Below are 20496 nucleotides of genomic sequence, written 5' to 3'. Positions count from 1 at the left end.
TAACTTTAAAAAGTGTATAGCCCCAAGGGCCAGGCGCAGTTGGTCACGCCTGTAATCCTTTGGGAGGCCAAGGCAGGTGGATCATGAGGTCAGGAGTTGGAGACCAGCCTGGCCAATATGGTGAAACCCCTTCTCTACTAAAAATACAAAAAATGGCCAGGCGTGGTGGCACACGCCTGTGGTACCAGCTACTTGGGAGGCTGAGGCAGAAGAATCACTTGAATCTGAGAAGCGGAGGTTGCAGTGAGTTGAGATCGCTCCACTGCACTGCAGCACGGGCGACAGCGTCTCAAAAAAAAAAAAGAAAAGAAAAGAAAAGGAAAAAAAAGTGTATAGGTGTATAGCCCCACTGAGTTGTCTGTCTCTTCCAACCTCCACCTAAAATTTTATTTTAAACTTTAGCTTCTCAATTAAAACTATAACATTGTAGTCAGGAGAGTGGCCCAGGCCAATAATGCCAACTACTTGGGAGGCTTAGGCAGGAGGACTACTTGAACCCAGGAGTTCCAGATTACACTGAGCTATGATCACGCCACTGCACTGAAGCCTGGGTGACAGAAAGAGACTGTCTCTTTTTATATTAAGAAAGAAAAGAAAAGAAAATCCCATCCATCTCGTTAAGAGAGATTCATTTCCAGCCCAGCTATTCAGGAAGCTGAGGCAGGGAAACTGCTTGAGCCCAGGAGTTCAAGGTTACAGTGTGCTATGATCCTGCCTGTGAATAGCCACTGTATTCCAGCCTGGGCAACACAGTGAAATCCTGTCTCTTAAAAAAACAAAAACAAAAACAAAAACCACAAACGTTGACATTGTATTTCAGATACACCATGCTAGCCTCAACAAATGATTATATTTTCTAAAACACTGAAGGAATTGTTTTAATTTTATTGGGGACTCAATGTAAACCGGAATGCAGTATTTAATATTATCCCCTCCAAAAAGATTTTCCTGCTAATTAACATCTTATTAAGCTGACAAAAGTACTCATAAAAAAATATTTTGGGGAATCTGATATGTGCTAGGTCATTGGAGATATAAAAAGACTGAATATCTTCATCCTTATATGAAAGACTGAGGTGCTATCAGCCAAGACTCCCCAAAAACTAGAGGTTATCCTCTGGTAATCACATCTGGAAGAATCAAGGAATCAAAACTTAAAAGATCAGTTATTTGTAGACAGTATCTATGTATTCATGCCTGAAGGAAAGGTACTATGAACCATGTATTTATTGAACAAATGCCCAATAAAAACACTATCCAGGAAGAAACTATGATTCACTGACATGTTGCCTGAAGTATTCAGTTAGCCTGTGGTTAGGAATTACAAAGAAATTTCTTGTGTATTGATAAAATCACTTTACAAACAATACCTTACTTTAGTCTTGGCTCCAAAAACCTTTTTTTTTTTTTTTTTTTTTAAAAGGAACAGGGTCTTGTGATGTTGCCCAGGCTGGTCTCAAACTCCTAGCCTCAAGACCCCCTCTCGCCTCTGCCTCCCTAAGTGCTGGGATTACAAGCATGAGCCACTGTACCTGGCCCAAAAAACATTTTTTTTGTTTTTTGAGACAGTCTCAATCTGTCGCCCAGGCTGGAGTGCAGTGGCCCGATCTCGGCTCACTGCAACCTCTGTCTCCTGGGTTCTAGTGATTCTCATGCCTCAGCCTCCTGGGTAGCTGGGATTACAAGTGTGCACCACCATGTCCAGCTAATATTTTATATTTTTAGTAGAGATGGGGTTTCGCTATGCTGGCCAGCCTGGTCTGGAACTCCTGGCCTCAAGTGATATACCCGCCTCAGCCTCCCCAAGTGCTGGGATTACAGGCATGAGTCCCTTTACCCGGCCCCCAAAAACCCTTTTTAATGATACAATTTACCTAAGTTTTACAGAAAAGTAGAAAGCAAAAAAGAACAAAATTTAAAATTACCTGAAATTTCCTCTCCCAGATATGTAGTTTTGTTCTGTTTTTTGCTACTTCTATGCATATGTGTGTATGTACACACACACAAATTAAAAATTGAAACCATACTATACATACTATTTTAGTTACTGATTTCTTCACCTAACGATATACTGTGATATTGTCAATAGATATCTATTTCTTCACTACTTTACAGTGTAATACTAGTAACATAATGTTACAAAACACATCATTATAGCTACATCTTTGTGTATACCTTCAATTATTTCCTCAGGAACAAGTTTTAAAATGCAATTGCTCAAAGGAAAATGCATTCTGAGTTTAAAAAAATTTTTTTTGTGTGACAAGTTCTTGCTGTCACCCAGGATGCAGTACAGTGGTCTGATTGCAGCTCACTGCAGCCATGAACTCCTGGGCTCAAGGGATCCTCCCACCTCAGCCTCCTGACTAGCTGGGACTACAACATGAGCCACCATGCCTGGGTTTTTATTTTAATTTTTTGTGGTCTCACTATGTTGCCTAGGCTGGTCTCGAAATCCTGGCCTGAAGCAGTCCTCCTACCTCAGTCTCCCAAAGTGCTGAAATTAACAGACATGACCCACACCACCTTGCCTGGCCTAAACATTTTAATTACTACTTACATTTATGAAAAAGTATCCATTACACATTGAGTAAAATAAGAGCATAAAACAAGGTGGGTAGTATGATTTAATTTATGTAAAAACCATGAGTTACATATACAGAGATAGCTGACAGGCTGTTTATCACAATGTTTAACAGCAGTTATTTGATTTTTATTTTGTTTACCATTAGTAAGAAAAATTAAAATGTTTAATTTTAATTTCCACTAGCTTTAAAGCCAGGGTGGAAAAAAATTCCAAAAGCTGTTTATTATAGTAACATTGTTGAAGAGATCAGAAACACACTGTTCTATGCCCCTTGTCTACATACACTTTATAGGTTTTGTTCAACTGCTATTATACCCAGCACTTAGTTGTTTGCTTAGTATTAAGGGTTTTTTTGGTCTGTTTTTTGGGAGACAGAGTTTCACTCTGTCACCCAGGCTGGAGTGCAGGGGTACAATCTTGGCTCACTGCAACCTCTGCCTCCTTGGTTCAAGTGATTCTCTTGTCTCAGCCTCCCGAGTAGCTGGGATTACAGGCGTGTGCCACCAGGCTCAGCTAATTTTTTGTATTTTTAGCAGAGATGGGGTTTCATTATGTTAGCCAGGATGGTCTTGAACTCCTGACCTCAATCAATCCACCTACCTTGGCCTCCCAAAGTGTTGGGATTACAGGCGTGAGCCACAGTGCCCAGCCTGCTTAGTATTAAACTTGAATTACACCACGTCAATCTCCACTTAGACCCTTAACTCCAGATAGAAACTGTCTTTACTCATTTTGGACCTCCTTCTCTAACAGTGAGAATGACTACGGTATGTATTTAGTAAGCACTAGTTTACTTGAACTCCATCTCCTGCTTTCTTTAGGAATCCCGTAAGGGGATTCCTTCAATCAGGGAATCAACATAATTCCAGTGCAATGAACTTTAGTAAGAATCTTTACAAGGAAGGGAATTTTAGCATCTGACATTTTTAAACTAATCTATAAGCCTATCTTTAAACTAATCTATAAGCCTATCTTTCCAAGAGCTGTTCCCAAGCAACAAAAATGATGGGTTCAATTTTAATCTCATTTTTCCTAGTGTATACAACGTATAACAAGGAGCTAATGAGCCATAAGGATAAGAAGGCAGACAACGAAAGGATAGTGTAAAGACATTTTACATTCAGGTGGATTTTAAGAATCACACAATCTCCTAGCCGGAAAACTTTCAACTGTTTACTGAAAGGTTGCTGAGAAGGTCAGACAGTATACGAAGTGCTAGGCATTCATACATGAAAGATACAGTCCCTGTTCTCAAGGAGTAGACAGTGTAGTCTGAGGCAGCTGAAAACAACATGATGCATTCTAACAGACGTACTACACAGAGTGCATTCACTGGTGGTCCATGAGTGGGAGCAAAGGCATAGAAGTGTTCTGAGAGATGATATGTTAAATTTTGAAATCTCAAGAGGCATTAGATCAAAGAAGCATTAAAGAAGGGCATTTTAGATGGAAGGATCTGTTACGTGCTACGACAGAGAACAGGAAATAGTTCAGTGCAGCTAGAGTTCAGTAGGACATTTGGGAAATTTTCAGGACACATGTTCAGAAAGACAGGCAGGGCCAAGATGAATAGCTTAGAAGGCTATGCTAACGACGTACCATACAAAACTGTATTCTACCAGCTACAAGAAATTGTTAATTTTACACAGAAGAGGAATTTTCAGATCAGTGTTTTTGAAAGACAGAATGAGAGATACTCATGGTAGAGGCAAGGAAAGTAGTTAGGAGGCTGTTGCAGCAATGCAGGTATAAAGCAACAAAATTCTGAACTAAGAAAGCACCTGTGAGAAAGGAGAAATGGGGGATGGATCTGAGTTATTTATTTAGACATCTGAGGAAAGATCCATTAGGATTGTGTGATCAGTAATTGGTGTGGAAGCTAAGGAAGAAGAGTTTAGAATAACTTCAGAAGTTTCTGGCTTTAAAGATTGGTGAATTGTGGAGCCACTAATGGAGATGGAAAGCTAAAAGAGGAAGGCTTACAAAACCAGGTAGAAGGGAGTTCAGTACCTATGAGAGAGCTAAGTAGAGATGCCAAGTAGGGTCAGGAACTGCGGAGAGGGGTCTGGAGTGGAGCTACAGATTTGATGTAAGCCATTTGTATTTGAGGTTACTGATGTAAATAAGCTAGCAGAGAGACGATGCAGAGTGAGAAAAGAGGTTAGGACAATTCTTTCTTTTCTTCCCAAGATGGAGTCTTGCTCTGTTGCCCAGAGCTGAAGGGCAATGGCATGATCTTGGCTCACTGCAACCTCCGTCTCCCGGGTTCAAGCAATTCTCCTGCCTCAGTCTCCCGAGTAGCTGGGATTATAGGCACACACCACCATGCCCGGCTAATTTTTGTACTTTTAGTAGAGACAGGTTTCACCATGTTGGCCAGGCTGGTCTTGAAGTCCTGACCTCGTGATCCACTGCGCCCAGCTGGTAAGACAATTCTTTTTTTTTTTTTTGGGACGGAGTCTCGCTCCGTTGCCCAGGCTGGAGCGCAGTAGCACGATCTCGGCTCACTGCAAGCTCTGCCTCCTGGGTTCACTGTGTTAGCCAGAACGGTCTCGATCTCCTGGCCTCATGATCCGCCCGTCTCAGCATCCCAAAGTGCTAGGATTCAAGCGTGAGCCACCCCGCCCAGCCCGGTAAGACAATTCTTAATGTATATCACTATTTAGGAAAAGAGAAGCTTACATAGAAACTTCAGATGGAACAGGGATGGGGGAAGGGAAAAAAGAGAAGAGAGGGAAGGAAGGAAGGGGAGACAAGGAGGAGCACGGGTGAGGAGAGAGAAGCTCTATAGGCAGAAAACTAAAGAGAAGTCAGGTAAGTTAAGAACTAAAATGCGCTAGCACAGTGGCTCACACCTGTAATCCCATCACTTTGGGGAGGCCGAGGCGGGCGGATCACGAGGTCAGGAGATTGAGACCATCCTGGCCAACATGGTGAAATCTCGTCTCTACTAAAAATACAAAAAATTAGCTGGACATGGTGGCGGGCGCCTGTAGTCCCAACTACTCCGGAGCCTGAGGCAGGAGAATGGCGTGAACCCAGGAGGCGGAGCTTGCAGTGAGCCCAGATCGTGCCACTGTACTCCAACCTGGGCAAGAGTGCAAGACTGTCTCAAAAAAACAAAACAAAAAGAACGAAAATGCTTCTGTTGTATATGCAACCAAGAGTCATCGGTGAAAGCAGTTTCAATGGAGCAGTAGGGACAGGGCTGAGGAGTACCTGACTGGCAAGTAAGTGGTAGAAGATGAAGACTAGGTCAAGAGGAGTCAAAAGTACTTTGTAGGCTGTTTATCAATGAAAGGAAGGAGAAAGTGAAGCATTAACTACAGAAATTTTAGTTTTTAAAGAAATATATGTACGTTCATATGCTAAAGGGGAAAAACCAGTAAAATCTGAAAAACTAAAGATGCAAGATGACAGAAAAAAAAATCATAGGATTTCCAGAGAAGACCAGACACAATCAAAACTTTTAACAGAAGTAATTCACTCTTCCCCCAAAACTGGAGAGGAGTGAAAATAATAAGTATGAATATAAATCAGCCCTACCAAATAATCAAAAGGTTCATATTACAAAAGCAGCAAATCAACTCCTGCCACAAACAGGCAGGCAGTGAGACCTTGGGCAGGTGATAGTTGCTTAACGGCTCTCAGACTTAGCAAGGTGCAAAAGCAATCCTTTCCCTAGCTCATCTAGAACACACAGCCCATTTCCCCTCAATTACTGACTCTAGGAAGACCAAGCAACTGTGCTTTCTATATACCCTGAGTAGAATGTTAGCTCCATGAAGGCATGGACTTTGCTCAATTTGTCCAGCACTATATCCTTGGTGTCTGTATAGTACTCAAAAACTTTTGCTGTATGAATAAATATCATGTATTCAGGCTCTCCAAAATTCATCCCAGTATTTGTGAAAACCATCTTTTATTACTACAAACCTTGTCATCTAGCTATCCACCCTTCCTGATTAAATCTAAGCCAGATCATCCTCAATGTATCATTACTTAGTCTCTTGAGAGCAGTTTTTCCTACTTTTTTTTTTTTTTGAGACAGAGTTTCGCTCTTGTTGCCCAGGCTGGAGTGCAATGGCGTAATCCTGGCTCACCGCAACCTCCGACTCCCGGGTTCAAGTGATTCTCCTGCCTCAGCCTCCCAAGTAGCTGGGATTACAGGCATGTGCCACCATGCCTGGTTAATTTTGTATTTTTAGTACAGATGGGGTTTCTCCATGTTGGTCAGGCTGGTCTCAAACTCCCAACCTCTGGTGATCTGCCAGCTTCGGCCTCCCAAAGTGCTGAGATTACAGGCGTAAGCCACTGTGCCAGGCAGTTTTTCCTACTATTAAACCATGTAGTGTTATGGCTACTGAACCTTGACAATCACAGAGGTTTGTGGGAGTACAGCTGATAGAAGAAGCAAAAGATAGCCACCCAAATTTCTACTTGGTTACTAAAAAAATAAAAGACTCAATCAAGTGCAGTGGCTTACGCCTATATTCCCAGTACTTTGGGAAGCAGGAGGATGGCTTGAGGCCAGTTTGAGATCAGCCTGGGCAACACAGCGAGACCCCATCTCTACAAAGAAAATAAAAAAGAAAAAAAAAGAGATACCTAGAATAGTCGAACTCAGACACACGAGTAGAAGAGTGGTTGCCAGGGGCTGGGAGGAGGGGAGAATAGGGTGTTATTGTTTAATGGGTACAGAATTTCAGTTTTACAAGATGAAAAGTGTTCTGTGGCTAGATGGTGGTTATAGTAGCAAAAGAACAAAATGAGGTGGGCACAGTGGCTCACAACTGCAATCCCAGCACTTTGGGAAGCCAAGGCAGGAGGATGGCTTCAGCTTAGGAGTTTGAGATCAGCCTGGACAACAATGCAAAACTTGGTTTCTACAAAAAATACAAAAATTACCCAGGTATGGTGGTGTGCACCAGTAGTCCCAGCTACTCGGGAGGTTGAGGTGGGAGGATGGTCTGAACCCAGGAGGCAGAGGTTGCAGTGAGCCGAGATCATGCCACTGCACTCCAGTCTGGGCGACAGAGCCAGACCCTCTCTGGAAGATAATTAATAATAATGGACATTAAGTACAATGCTGCTGACATGTCTTTTACTATAAAAAAAATAAAACCATGAAATGAGCACATGTATTTTTAGGTTATTTTAAACAAATTATGAGGGAGCAATAGGCTGTATAGGCTTCAGTCTCTAAAATACAAACACACAGGAGTTCGAGACCAGCCTGACCAACATGGTGAAACCCCATCTCTACTAAAAACACAAAAATTAGCTGGGCGTGGTGGTGGGCGCCTGTAATCCCAGTTACTTGGGAGGCTGAGGCAAGAGTATCACTTGAACCCGGGAGGTGGAGGTTGCAGTGAGCCAAGATCGCGCCACTGTACTCCAGTGGGTGACAGAGTGAGACTCACTCTGGGTGACAGAGTGAGACTGCATCTCAAAAAACAAAACAAAACAAAAAACAAACAAACAAAAAAATACTTGGGAAAATTCAACTGTATTTTTGTATTTTTTCTCTTAAAAAATATTTCTTCATTTCCTGCTGGGGTGCCAAAAAATAAAAATTTAAAAAAGAATCCCTTTGAAATACCTAATTTGAAAAGAATTAGCTGCATAATAGAGCCATAAACAAAGTTCACTGAGTATTTGCTTAAAAAAGAACAACCCTAAGTTGGTTCTTAGTAATAACATCCATTGTTTTATACTGATCAATAACCACTGATGATTTTGTTATGTACCTAGTACTATGAGGGACATCCCTCATGCATACCCGCCTTTCTATCTCCGCCTCCACTATTGCAATTATTTCCTAAAAAAACTTTCTGATTATTGGGAGGCCGAGACAGACGGATCACAAGGTCAGGAGATCAAGACCATCCTGGCCAACATGGTGAAATCCCGTCTCTACTAAAAACACAAAAATTAGCCAGGCGTGGTGGCACGCACCTGTAGTTCCAGTTACTCAGGAGGCTGAGGCAGGAGAATTGCTTGAACCCAGGACACGGAGGCTGCAGTGAGTCATGATCGCATCACTGCACTCCAGCCTGGGCAATAAGAGCAAGACCCTGACTCAAAAAAAAAAAAAAAAATCTTTCCATTATCAAACTCCCACAGCACTACCAGAGTGATCACCAAGTCAAAATATACTGAGTGCCTACTTTGTGCCAGTAACTGCTCTAAGGTGCTAAGGATACCATAATGGAATCAGACACAGTCACATTCAGAGTTTACAGTCTGGCCCAGGAGAAAGAAAAACTAAATCTTGTAATTCCAGGTAGCAAAAGTGCTATGAAAAGCAAGCAAGAGGGTAAGAGGCAAGCTATTACAGACTTAAGTCAGGCAAGGCCTCTCTGAGACGAATGACATTTGACAGGTAATACTCCCCCGACTACTGTCCCAAGAATGTCTGTTTTATTGGAAAAGTAATGGTGATGTACATCCAGATGCTTCATCTAAAACCAGCAAATCTTTCATAGTCTATGAGAAACGATTCTGTGTAGTAAAGCATAAAATGATGGAGTAATAGTGAGACACACAGTGAAAAGAGAAAAGCAAATTTTACATCCTTTGGTAGAGTAGCATAGTGTGTGTTAACACTGTGGAACTAGAAAAAGTCTCACAGAAGGGAGGTCAGTATTCAGATGCTTATAGAAAACCCTTTCCAGGTTCTTCCAGAACACACATTTCTGACTATGTCACTCTTCTCAGTTCCATAGCTCTCCACAGTTAATCATGCTGGAATGAGACCCTTCATTGTGGCATCAAACTACTTTACCATTTATATTTCCCAGGGTCTCTCCACAAGTATTCAGTTTTCCAAGAAAACAAGCATTCTAGTGAATCCTCTTCCTTCTACCTGGATCCTCTCCCCATCAAATCTCTTTCCTATAAACTATAAGTACATACAAAGTCCTGTCCTACAAAGCACATCTCAAATACAAACGCCTAAAGACATGAATATGATTTCCCCAAAGAAATGGCATCTCCTGGCCAGGCACGGTGACTCATGCCTGTAATCCCAGCACTTTGGGAGGTCGAGACGGGCAGATCATGAGGTCAGGAGATTGAGACCATCCTGGCTAACGTGGTGAAACCCCGACTCTACTAAAAATACAAAAAAATTAGCTGGGCGTGGTGGCAGCACCTGTAGTTCCAGCTACTGGGGAGGCTGAGGCAGGAGAATCACTTGAACCCGTGAGGCGGAGCTTGCAGTGAGCCGAGATCTCGCGCCACTGCACCCTAGCCTGGGCGACAGAGTGAGACTCCATCTCGGAAAAAAAAAAAAAAAAGAAGAAATGGCATCTCCTTCCTCAACTCCCTTTCCAGTCCAACTCCATATTATAGGATTCATGGCTGAATAAACAGGCTTATTCACTTTTCTCTTACGTTTTCAATATTAGATATTCATTTATTCAATATGTAAAAGACTAAAGGAGATCTACAACTAGGCTCAGAAGAAATAGTCAAGATGGGATGAAGTCCTATTTGGTATGGTTCTAGGCACTAAATCCTATGGCTGGCTGGGTAAGGTGGCTCACACCTGTAATCCTCGCCCTTTGGGAGGCTGAAGTGGGAGGATCACTTATGGCCAGCAGTTTCAGACCAGCCTGGCCAACACAGCAAAACCCTGTCTTTACAAAAAAATTATAAAAGTTAGTCAGGCTTGGTGGCACACGCCTGTAGTCCTAGCTGCTCAGGAGGCTGAGGCAAGAGGATTGCTTGAACCCAGGAGTTCCAGGTTACAGTGAGCTGACTGGACCACTACACTCCAACCTGGGCAACACAGCAAGACACTATCTCTAAAACGTAAATAAAATGTGGTGGTTTCATAGGAAATCTTAACAGAATAGTAAAGTAGCACAGGCTGTGTGTAAACTATCTTTGCTACTAACTTGATATGAACCTCAGGGAAGTTACTTAGCTTCTCTGGGTTCAGTCTCCTCCTCTATAAAATGGTGAGAGGCTGTGTGTGGTGGCTCATGCCTGTAATCCCAGTACTTTGGGAGGCTGAGGCAGGTGGATTACTTGAGCCCAGGAGTTTGAGACCAGCCTGAGCAACAGAGCCAAACACTATCTTAAAAAAAAAAAAAAAAAAAGATGAGACTATCACCTATCTCAAGGGTTGGTGTGAAAAATTAAGTTCATACACAAAAATGTACTTGTTCAATATGTCAGCTGCCATCTTGTTTTTCATTATATTATTATTTCTGAAGACCCAATTTCTTCATCGGTAAATTGAGACTATCAGACTTCTTTCAACTCAGGTATTTCACACATAAGTGTCACAATAACACTGAAGATGTCAGAGATCACCATGAGCTAACAAGCAGGGGTAAGCGTCATAAAAGAGCCAGAAGCCAGGCTAGGCACAGAAAGATGCAAGCTGGGTGGAGACGTGCAGAGGATGACATTCTAGGGAGAAAGACTGAACTAGCGAAGTCTAAGAAGTGAGAATAAATGTGGAACACGCTTATAAAGGAAGACGATTTAGCTAGTTTGTGTTTTTGGCAATGGTGGAAAATAAGATATGATCTAAATGACTTTAAATATAGTGGACTAAAAACAACTGATTATATAAACCACATTACTGTATCACTTGCATTTTTGGAGGTGGAAGAAAGAGTTCTAGTGACAGTGATTAGCATCTACTCTACATAATACCTTGAGAGTATCTCACACACTATATACAGGTCAGTTCTTTAATGAGAATCCATATAAAAACTCAAGAACGTAATCACATTCTTCTAAACCAAATGTAAGTAAATGCTAGGTTATGGTTATTTTAGAAGCATCCCTTCTCGTCAGCTTAAAGCAACTAAGAGCTGATGATTATATGACTATCAATGCAACAAAACAAATTTAAATAACTGCACTCCTCTCTTATATTAAATTATTACAATATAAATCGGATATTATCATTCCTCTGATCGAAACCCTCAGATCCTTCCTAAGTAACAGCCTAAAAGGCTGTGGTTGTTCCGCTCACTCCCTTCCCCCAATTCTTCCCAGACCTTATCTCCTAATACTCCCTCAGCTCACAGTGCTCCAAACACACTGGTCTTCACACTCTTAACGGGCCAGTTTTGTCCTTCTCAAGGCCTTTATATTTGTTACTCTCTAGCTTGGAACGTTCCTTTCCCCAGATAAACATAGGCTCACTCCTCCTTCTAGTCCGCTTAAACATAAGCTTGTCTGAACGGACTTCCCTGACCACTTTATTGCAAATTCCAACAACACCTCCCCAACCCCCTTTCCGGCTTTCTTTTTCCTAAGGTACTGATCATCTTCTAACATTCAGTATAATTTATGTATTTGTTTGCCTCTCCTTGCGCTACTAGAAAGTTAAGTTTCACAAAGGCAGGGGTCTAACACCTATCCCTATCACCTAGAACGGCGCTAGAGAATAGGCACCAATAAAAATATCCCTTGAATGAATAAACTGTACATTAGGCATTGTGTAAATGCCTCTTCCAGGTACAGAAAGACACATTTTCTTTTCCCAGCTGTCAAAGTCTAAATGTTAATTTTTGTACGAAACACTCACTGCTCACCTCCTATGTGCCAGAACTGAGCCAGGCCCTGCAAAGTGACTTAAGACATAGTCCCTGCCTTTTAGGAAGTCCTGGGTGTGTATATGAGGGAGGACAGACATAGAAACATCATTCACAAAAAGAATATACAGGAAATTGGATAACTGCCTATAGAAGTGTAGGCAACACTCCTATTATTATATTCAATTCCCCAAAACTCTCGAGAGCTTCTTCTATGTTTCTGATGCATATGTTTGCAACTCCACATAAATTATTTATTCACATCAGACAGGCTTTCCAGTAGGCCGCAAAAAAGTTTGTGTGACTACAGTGATGCTAATAATCGACCTACTCAAGGCTGCACAAAGATCATCGCTTATATCTTTTCACTCCTCTCATTTGGCAGCTTTTGCCTATCAGGACCCCAAATTCGGAAGCCTGCATCTCCCAAGCGCTGCCTCCTTGGGCCAGAATTCTCCCCGCGCTATCCCTGCCTCGGAGCCCGGCACCCTGCAAATCCCTTTCCTAGGCGAGCGGGCGCCGCCTCCGGAAAGCCGCCAACTGGGCCTCGGTAAGACTTGCGAGGGAAGCGGGAGCTGTGGGAGGGCGACGCGGCTAGGAAGGAACCCTCGAGGCCTCTGCCCGCACTCCCACCCCTTCCCAGCACCCCGGCCGCCGGTGCCCCGAGGCTCTGCCGACTCTTTGTTTAAGCGAGGCCGTGGTTCCTCCGCCCTCGCTAGGCCCAGCAGTTGCCTCCAGTGCCCCCAAGGACTAGCGGCCCTGCGTCCAAAACCCCCACGCACAAACCTGCTGCTATGGCTGCAGCCGCAGCTGCTACCACCGCCGGCACGGAGAGAATCCCGCGGCCCAAAGTACGCGCTGTCCCAGCCAGGTCCCGCTGCGCTCCTTCCTCTCCGCCCCCTTCGCCGCCACCGCCGCCGCCGCCACCGCCTCACGGCCCGTTGCTGAAGGGGGGAGGGGAACAAAAATCCGACATGCGCAGTGAGGAGTGCGCGGGCCGAAGGGCGGGGCCGGGGCTACGACTCCCGGAAGGCGCCTGACCTCAAAGCTCCAGAACGCCTCACAGGCTCCTCAGATACTCTAACAGGAAACTGCTAGTTGGGTGGACAGAGTTCATGACCCGTCTAGAAAGTGGGTCTGGGAATGAAGAAAAAGTGGCGTCAGGGGGCTGGTCAAAAAATCCCAAGAGAAAACGGGTTGGGCAGAAACCACATTTACATGAACATGCCTATCATTTAAACTCTGGTCCGTTGCAAATACTACTACAGCTACACTCTTGCCTTTGGCCACGTGGTCCCGCACAGCATGGCCACCTTTAGCTTCCGGAGCACCGGTTCCGTGTGACGTCAACTTGACGGAACCCTACGGAGGAGGATTGGTATAGGCGAGGGCAGTTCCGGCCCAGGGGCGGGGATTATGTAATTTTCCCAGAAGCCCCACCTCGCCTCAGCTAGGCGGGGAAGAGGGAGGTCTCGCGCTGTCCCTGGTGTTGCGTCCCGCCCCGCACACTGCGCGCAGGCGCTGACGCGCCGCTCGCATTCTACGTAACAGACGGCGGAGGCTAAGTGAAGAGAGGGGCGGCGTGACTGAGCTATGGTTCTGGCTGTGTCCTAGAGGCATCCAGGGCAGTAAAACAGCTGCGATCGCGGAGGCTGCGGCCAGGCCGAGAGGCAGGCGGGGCAGGGGTGGCGGACGCAGGGCGCTGGGCCGGGTTTCGGCCTTGGCCACAGGTAAGGAGCGGGCCAGGACGCGCTTGTCGGCGGGGCCGGGCCAGGCCGAGCGGTGACTCCGAGTTGCTTGGCCTGTAGCCTGGTCCGGTTGAGATAATTGTAATGGTTTAGGGGAACTTTCCCACGGAGCTGTGAGCAAATGATAGCCAGAAGGGCAGAGTTAGAGGAAATGTACAGTGTGTGCCGCAGGATGACATTAGGATGTATTGATTCTCTTGGGTGGGGAGAAACTAGGCGAGGGGGTTTAGTAGAAGCAAAAACCTCTGTGGCCAGTCTCCTCTGGAGGTTTCTAGCATGAAACGTGTTTGTATCCAACACGTATAAGGAGACAGAGGAAAGTCTGCATGATTTCCAGAATACTCGTTCTGGCCGTTGTCAGGCCTAATCTAAAATGACGACAAGGAATAATGGCCTCACTCAGTCCTCTTCCCTCAAGTCTGGACTCAGTCGCTGAGGAACTATTGGATGAGCTTGCAGAAAATAATCAAACCAGACTTGTCAGTGCTTGTGTGAATTTTCCTTGGTCCTGTGTTGCTTGCTTCAGGAGTCATAGAGGCTGGGTGGCCTGGCAAGAACTTGTGCATTTGAGAACTGAGTTAACAGGTGCAGCAGAGACTTCTAAGGGGGAAGGCCAAGGTAAAAATGTCTTGGATGATTGTGACCTAAATAACCTTGAAGGATCTCCATTGTAGTGCTGAGTTATCTCAGAAGTGTTTCTATGGTGTGAATATTCTTTTTTTTTTTTTTTTTGAGACGGATTCTCGCTCTGTCGCCCGGGCTGGAGTGCAGTGGCCGGATCTCAGCTCACTGCAAGCTCTGCCTCCTGAGTTTACGCCATTCTCCTGCCTCAGCCTCCCGAGTAGCTGGGACTACAGGCGCCCGCCACCTCGCCCGGCTAGTTTTTTGTATTTTTTAGTAGAGACGGGGTTTCACCGTGTTAGCCAGGATGGTCTCGATCTCCTGACCTCGTGATCCGCCCGTCTCGGCCTCCCAAAGTGCTGGGATTACAGGCTTGAGCCACCGCGCCCGGCCCATGGTGTGAATATTCTAAGTGGAAATTCGATTTGAAATGATCAGATCTTTTGGTAGGCTGTTAATCGAGTTGACTGTTCCGGTGTTAACTTTTAGTTACTTATATTTGGAAAAAAAAAGTTTTAAGAGTAGGATTTGAAAAGGAGGCCGGGCGCTGTGACTCACGGCTGTAATCCCTGCACTTTGGGAGGCCGAGGCGAGCGGATCACGACGAGGTCAGGAGATCGAGACCATCCTGGCTAACGCAGTGAAACCCCGTCTCAACTAAAAATACAAAAAAATTAGCCGGACGTGGTGGTGGGCGCCTGTAGTCCCAGCTACTTGGGAGGCTGAGGCAGAGAATGGCGTGAACCCGGGAGGCGGAGCTTGCAGTGAGCCGAGATGGTGCCACTGCACTCCAGCCTGGGCGACAGAGCGAGACTCCGTCGAAAAAAAGAAAAGAAAAGGAAAACACTGACGATGAAGTATTTTAACTTAAAGGGTGTTCATTATGCACCGTGAAAGAAAGAAACAGGAACTAATATTTACTGAAAGCCTTATATGTGCCAGGCAGTGTATTAAAACTTCCTACATATCTCCTGTAATACCCACTGCAGCCCTAAGAGGCAAGTGGCAAATGGTATCCCTTTTTTGTATGTGGAGAACAGGGAATTTTAAGTAATTAGGCTAAGGTCATATTGCTGGTAAATGGTAGAACTGACATTTTCTTTTATTATTTATTTATTTTTTTGAGACAGAGCCTCGCCCTGTTGCCCAGGCTGGAGTGCAGTGGTGCAATCTTGGCTCATTACAACCTCCATCTCTCGGGTTCAAGCGATTCTCCTGCCTCAGCCTCCCGAGTAGCTGGGATTACAGGTGTCTGCCACCACACCCAGCTAATTTTCATATTTTTAGTAGAGGTGGGGTTTCACTATGTTGGCCAAGCTGGTCTCGAGCTCCTGACCTCAAATGATCCACCCACCTCAGCCTCCCAAAGTGCTGGGATTACAGGCGTGGACCACCATGCCCAGCCTACAGCTGACATTTTAAACAAATTCTAATTCCACCAAAGTGTGTTCTCTTTTTCCATATTTCTTCCACTTTTGACCAAATATTACAACATGAGAACTAGAGGGAAATTCTAGAAAAAGTAGAAGAGAAACTTTAACAGGTAGTAATTTAGAGGACTGAAGACCCTTAGGTCTGGTGGAAGTGGAAAATATACATTCCAGAGTTTTAAAACATTCATTAGTAACTAAAGATGGTTAAAGGAAGCTAGGGATGTTTAGAGACACATCCCAAACCTCTTTGAGGTTGGCATTGACAAAGTGGCATGCTTTTCCATAGAATGTCCCTTGATACTAACCTGAAGGATCAACTAGTATAGAAAGGATGTTTAGTCCTCCCTGGATATCTGTGGGGGATTGGTTCCAGGATCCCTTGAGAATACCAAAATCCATGGATACTCAAGTCCCTTATATAAAATGGTGTAGTATTTACATATAACCTATGCATCTCCTACCGTATACTTTAATTATCTCTAGATTACTTATAATACCTAATTTAATTGTATTTTTTTAAATTGTTCTTCCCTCCAAATATGTTCAATCTGTGGTTGGTTGAATCCACAGATGTGGAACCCGTGGATAGGGCCTACTGTCCTGTTGACCTATCCTTTATGGCATTTCTCAAAATCTTTTGTACCTTTCAAATTTTGTGAACTTTAATTCTTTAATTCTAAGAACATTTAATTTCTTTCTTTTTTTTTTGGAGACAGAGTCTCGCTGTGTCACTCAGACTGGAGTGCAGTGGCGTGATCTCGGCTCACTGCAATCTCTGCCTTCGGAGTTTAAGCAATTTTCCTGCCTCAGCCTCCCAAGTAACTGGGATTACAGGTGTGCACCACCATGCCCAGCTAATTTTTTGGTATTTTTAGTCAAGATGGGATTTCACCATGTTGGCCAGGCTGGTCTCGAACTCCTGACCTCCAGTGATCTGCCCGTATTGGCCTCCCAAAGTGCTGGGATTATAGGTGTGAGCCACTGCGCCCAGCCTTTAAGAGCATTTAATTGCATTTAATTTCTTGAGCATCCATGGATTGCAAGGCATTGGACAATAACCTTTGATATTAAACTGATTTCTTTAAGAAGTTTCAGTGCTGTAAATGAGATTTAGAAATACTCTCCGTCCCAGAGCACCTTCAAAGAGTAGTACATATTTCCCTTTGCCATACTCTCACCTCTGTTAGTACTCAACTCACTGCATTATGGCTTCCATCCTTACCACTTCCCAGCAGTTGCCAGTAATGATTTCATCATGACCTGGCCCCTGAGGGCCTTTCCAGCCTTCTTTCTCCCACTTGAGTCTACAAACCCAATGCTCTATCATACCAGGCTCCTAAAATATGCCATTTCAGGCCTCCATGCCACACCTGTTCCTCAGTCTGCAATGCCTCTTCTAGAGTGACAAAAGTACACTACAGAAAAAAAAAAAATTAGGCTGAGCACAGTGGCTCATCCCTGTAATCCCAGCACTTTGGGAGGCCGAGGCAGGCAAATCACCTGAGGTCAGGAGTTCGAGACCAGCCTGGCCAACATGGTGAAACCCCATCTCTACTTAAACTACAAAAAAATTAGCTGGGCATAGTGGTGGGTACCTATAATCCCAGCTACTCAGGAGGCTGAGACAGAAGAATCGCTTGAACCCAGGAGAGAGAGGTTGCAGTGACCCAAGATCACACCACTAGACTCCAACCTGGGCTACAGAGCGAGACTCTGCCTCCAAAAAAGAAGTAAAATATGAAGAAAAATAAAGACAAAATACCCACAATTCTACTATATAAGCTAACTACTATTTGTGTGTAAATGTATGTTTTTCTAAACCAAACTTGTCCAACTCATGGCCTGCAGGCCGCATGTGACCCAGTACAGCTTTGAAAGTGGCCTAACACAAATTTGCAAACTTTGTTAAAACATTATGAGATATTTTTTAGCTTATCGGCTATTATTAGTGTTAGGGTGTTTTATGTGTGGCCCAAGACAATTACTCTTCTTCCCATGTGGCTCAGGGAAACCAAAAAATTGGACACCCCTGTTAAACTTTTTTGTTTTGTTTTTCTTTTTCTTTTTTTTTTTTTTTTTTTTTGAGATGGAGTTTCACTCTTGTTGCCCAGGCTGGACTGCAATGGCACTGCCTTGGCTCACTACAACCTCCACCTCCTGATTCAAGCGATCCTCCTGCCTCAGTCTCCCAAGTAGCCGGGATTACAGGCGCCTGCCACCATGCCCGGCTAATTTTTGTATTTTTGGTAGAGATGAGTTTTCACCATGTTGGTCAGGCTGGCCTCAAACTCCTGACCTCAGGTGATCTGCCCACCTTGGCCTCCGAAAGTGCTGGGATTATAGGTGTGAGTCATCACACCCAGCCAAACCTTTTTCTTTATGTGCATTTGCTTCTAAAAGAATCTGGGTTTCACCTTCATTTGTAACATTTTTTTTTTTTTCTTTTAGACAGGGCCTTGCTCTGTTGCCCAGGTTGTAGTGCAGTGGTGCAGTCATGGCTCACTGAAGCCTCAACCTCCTGGGCTCAGGTGATTCTCCCACCTCAGCCACTAGAATAGCTGGACTACAGGTGCATACCACCAGACTTGACTAATTTATTTATTTATTTTTGAGACAGAGTCTCCCTATGTCGCCCGGGCTAGAGTGCAGTGGTGCGATCTCAGCTCACAGCAACCTCTGCCTCCCAGGTTCAAGTGATTCTCATCAACCTCCCAAATAGTTGGGATTACAGGTGTGCGCTACCACGCTGGCTAATTTTTGAAGTATTTTTAGTAGAGGCAGGGTTTTACCATGTTGGCCAGGCTCGTCTCTAACTCCTGACCTCAAGTGATCTGCCTACCTCGGCCTCCCAAACTGCTGGGATTATAGGAATGAGCGTGAGACTTGGCTAATTTAAAACATTTTTTTTGTAGTGAAGAAGTCTCACTATGTTGCCCAGGCTGTGTAACAAATTTTTTTTTTAATTACTTTGAGGTTTTTCTTTTGTTATTTGTGTTTTGTTTTGAGGCACGTTTCACTGTTACCCAGGCTGGAATGCATTAGCATGATGACAGTTCACTGCAGCCTCCGCCTTGAGAGCTCAAGCGATTTTCTCACCTCATTCCTCGAGTAGCTGGGACTACAGGCACATGCCACCAAACCCAGCTAATTTTTCTATTTTGTTTGTAGGGGTGGGTTTTTGCCATGTTGCCAAGGCTGGTCTCCAACTCCTGTGCTCAAGCAATCCACTCTCCCCAATCTCCCACAGTGCTGGGATTACAGGGGAGAGCCACCACCCTGTGTAACAATTTTTAATGGACAACAGTAGCTTTGGTTTTTATACATCCATAGTTTAATCAAAGAGTTTCACCAAATTTCACCATCATAAATCATATTGTAGCACATGTCCTTGAAACTGAATTCCTGTGCAAATTTATTTTCAATTCAGGAATTGTGCTTTAACTTGGCATAGTATCTACTGTGGCGATATGCTTTAGTGAAGGTACATTTAATTACAGTAGGATCATTGTGAAAAGCAGTGAATGCCAAAGGAGTTTTTATATTACTTTTGCAATAATTGGTTAGCCTTTGATGATTATTGAATCCTTATATGTAACAAAAGTTCTCTTTTAGAAAGATGCTGGTGGTTTTTGTGGAGGAAAAGTAGGGAGTTGGGGAGATCATTAAGACAATACCATTTAGAATAATATGGTGGCTCTTCAGCAGGTGGGGGTAACTTGGATTGTAGTGGCTGTGGGAATCAAAGAAGGAAACACCAGGATTTGATGGCTGATAGATTTCAAAGGAAAAAGAAGGCAAAACATTAGATATCTTGTTCTTTTCAACAAGCAAGACTGGAAAAATGTGATTGATATTAATATACAAATAGAGAAATTCAGATAACTGATGATTTTGAGATGACTATAGTCAGGGATAGGGTCAGCCTGAGGGGAGGCCTGTGAAGTAAGAATGGTCTTTATATTTTTTTAAAGTTTTTTTTTAAAAAAGAAGAATAGGCCGGGTGCGGTGGCTCAAGCCTGTAATCCCAGCACTTTGGGAGGCCGAGACGGGCGGATCACGAGGTCAGGAGATCGAGACCATCCTGGCTAACACAGTGAAACCCTGTCTCTACTAAAAAATACAAAAAAACTAGCCAGACGAGGTGGTGGGCACCTGTAGTCCCAGCTACTCTGGAGGCTGAGGCAGGAGAATGGCGTGAACCCAGGAGGCGGAGTTTGCAGTGAGCTGAGATCCGGCCACGGCACTCCAACCTGGGCGACAGAGCGAGACTCCATCTCAAAATAAATAAATAAATAAAAAATAAAAAGAAGAATATGCAGCAGAGACCAGTATGTACCCCATAAAGCCTTAATATTTACTATCTTACTAGATACACGAAAAGTTTGTAGGACATCAAAACAGATATATCTTCAAGGTTAAGTGAGTTATGACATAGGACTGGTGTTTAGATGAGGGACAGGACCGGAAATACAGCCTAAATGGGTTTGATGGTTGAAATATACTTTTCAAATTTCAGCTCAAATGGTCTCCCCTCTTTCTTTTGT

At 44.0% G+C, this 20496-nt stretch overlaps 2 protein-coding genes across 2 annotated transcripts in view; one reads left to right on the top strand and one right to left on the bottom strand.

Moving 5' to 3' along the window:
- DDX42 (DEAD-box helicase 42) overlaps positions 1-13113 on the bottom strand; it is a 48690-nt gene extending 35577 nt beyond the window's left edge. Inside the window, exon 1 of the mRNA XM_010380039.2 lies at positions 12937-13113. The gene's annotated coding sequence lies outside the window, so the exon portion shown is untranslated. The remainder of the gene's footprint in view (positions 1-12936) is intronic.
- Positions 13114-13518: 405 nt separating this feature from the next.
- CCDC47 (coiled-coil domain containing 47) overlaps positions 13519-20496 on the top strand; it is a 29793-nt gene continuing 22815 nt past the window's right edge. The window contains exon 1 of the mRNA XM_010380042.2: positions 13519-13880. The gene's annotated coding sequence lies outside the window, so the exon portion shown is untranslated. The remainder of the gene's footprint in view (positions 13881-20496) is intronic.

Source organism: Rhinopithecus roxellana, chromosome 19 (genome assembly GCF_007565055.1).
Source record: "Rhinopithecus roxellana isolate Shanxi Qingling chromosome 19, ASM756505v1, whole genome shotgun sequence".
Classification (NCBI taxonomy): domain Eukaryota; kingdom Metazoa; phylum Chordata; class Mammalia; order Primates; family Cercopithecidae; genus Rhinopithecus; species Rhinopithecus roxellana.
Note: the sequence above shows the minus strand (reverse complement) of the source record. Positions and strands in the feature narration are given on the sequence as shown.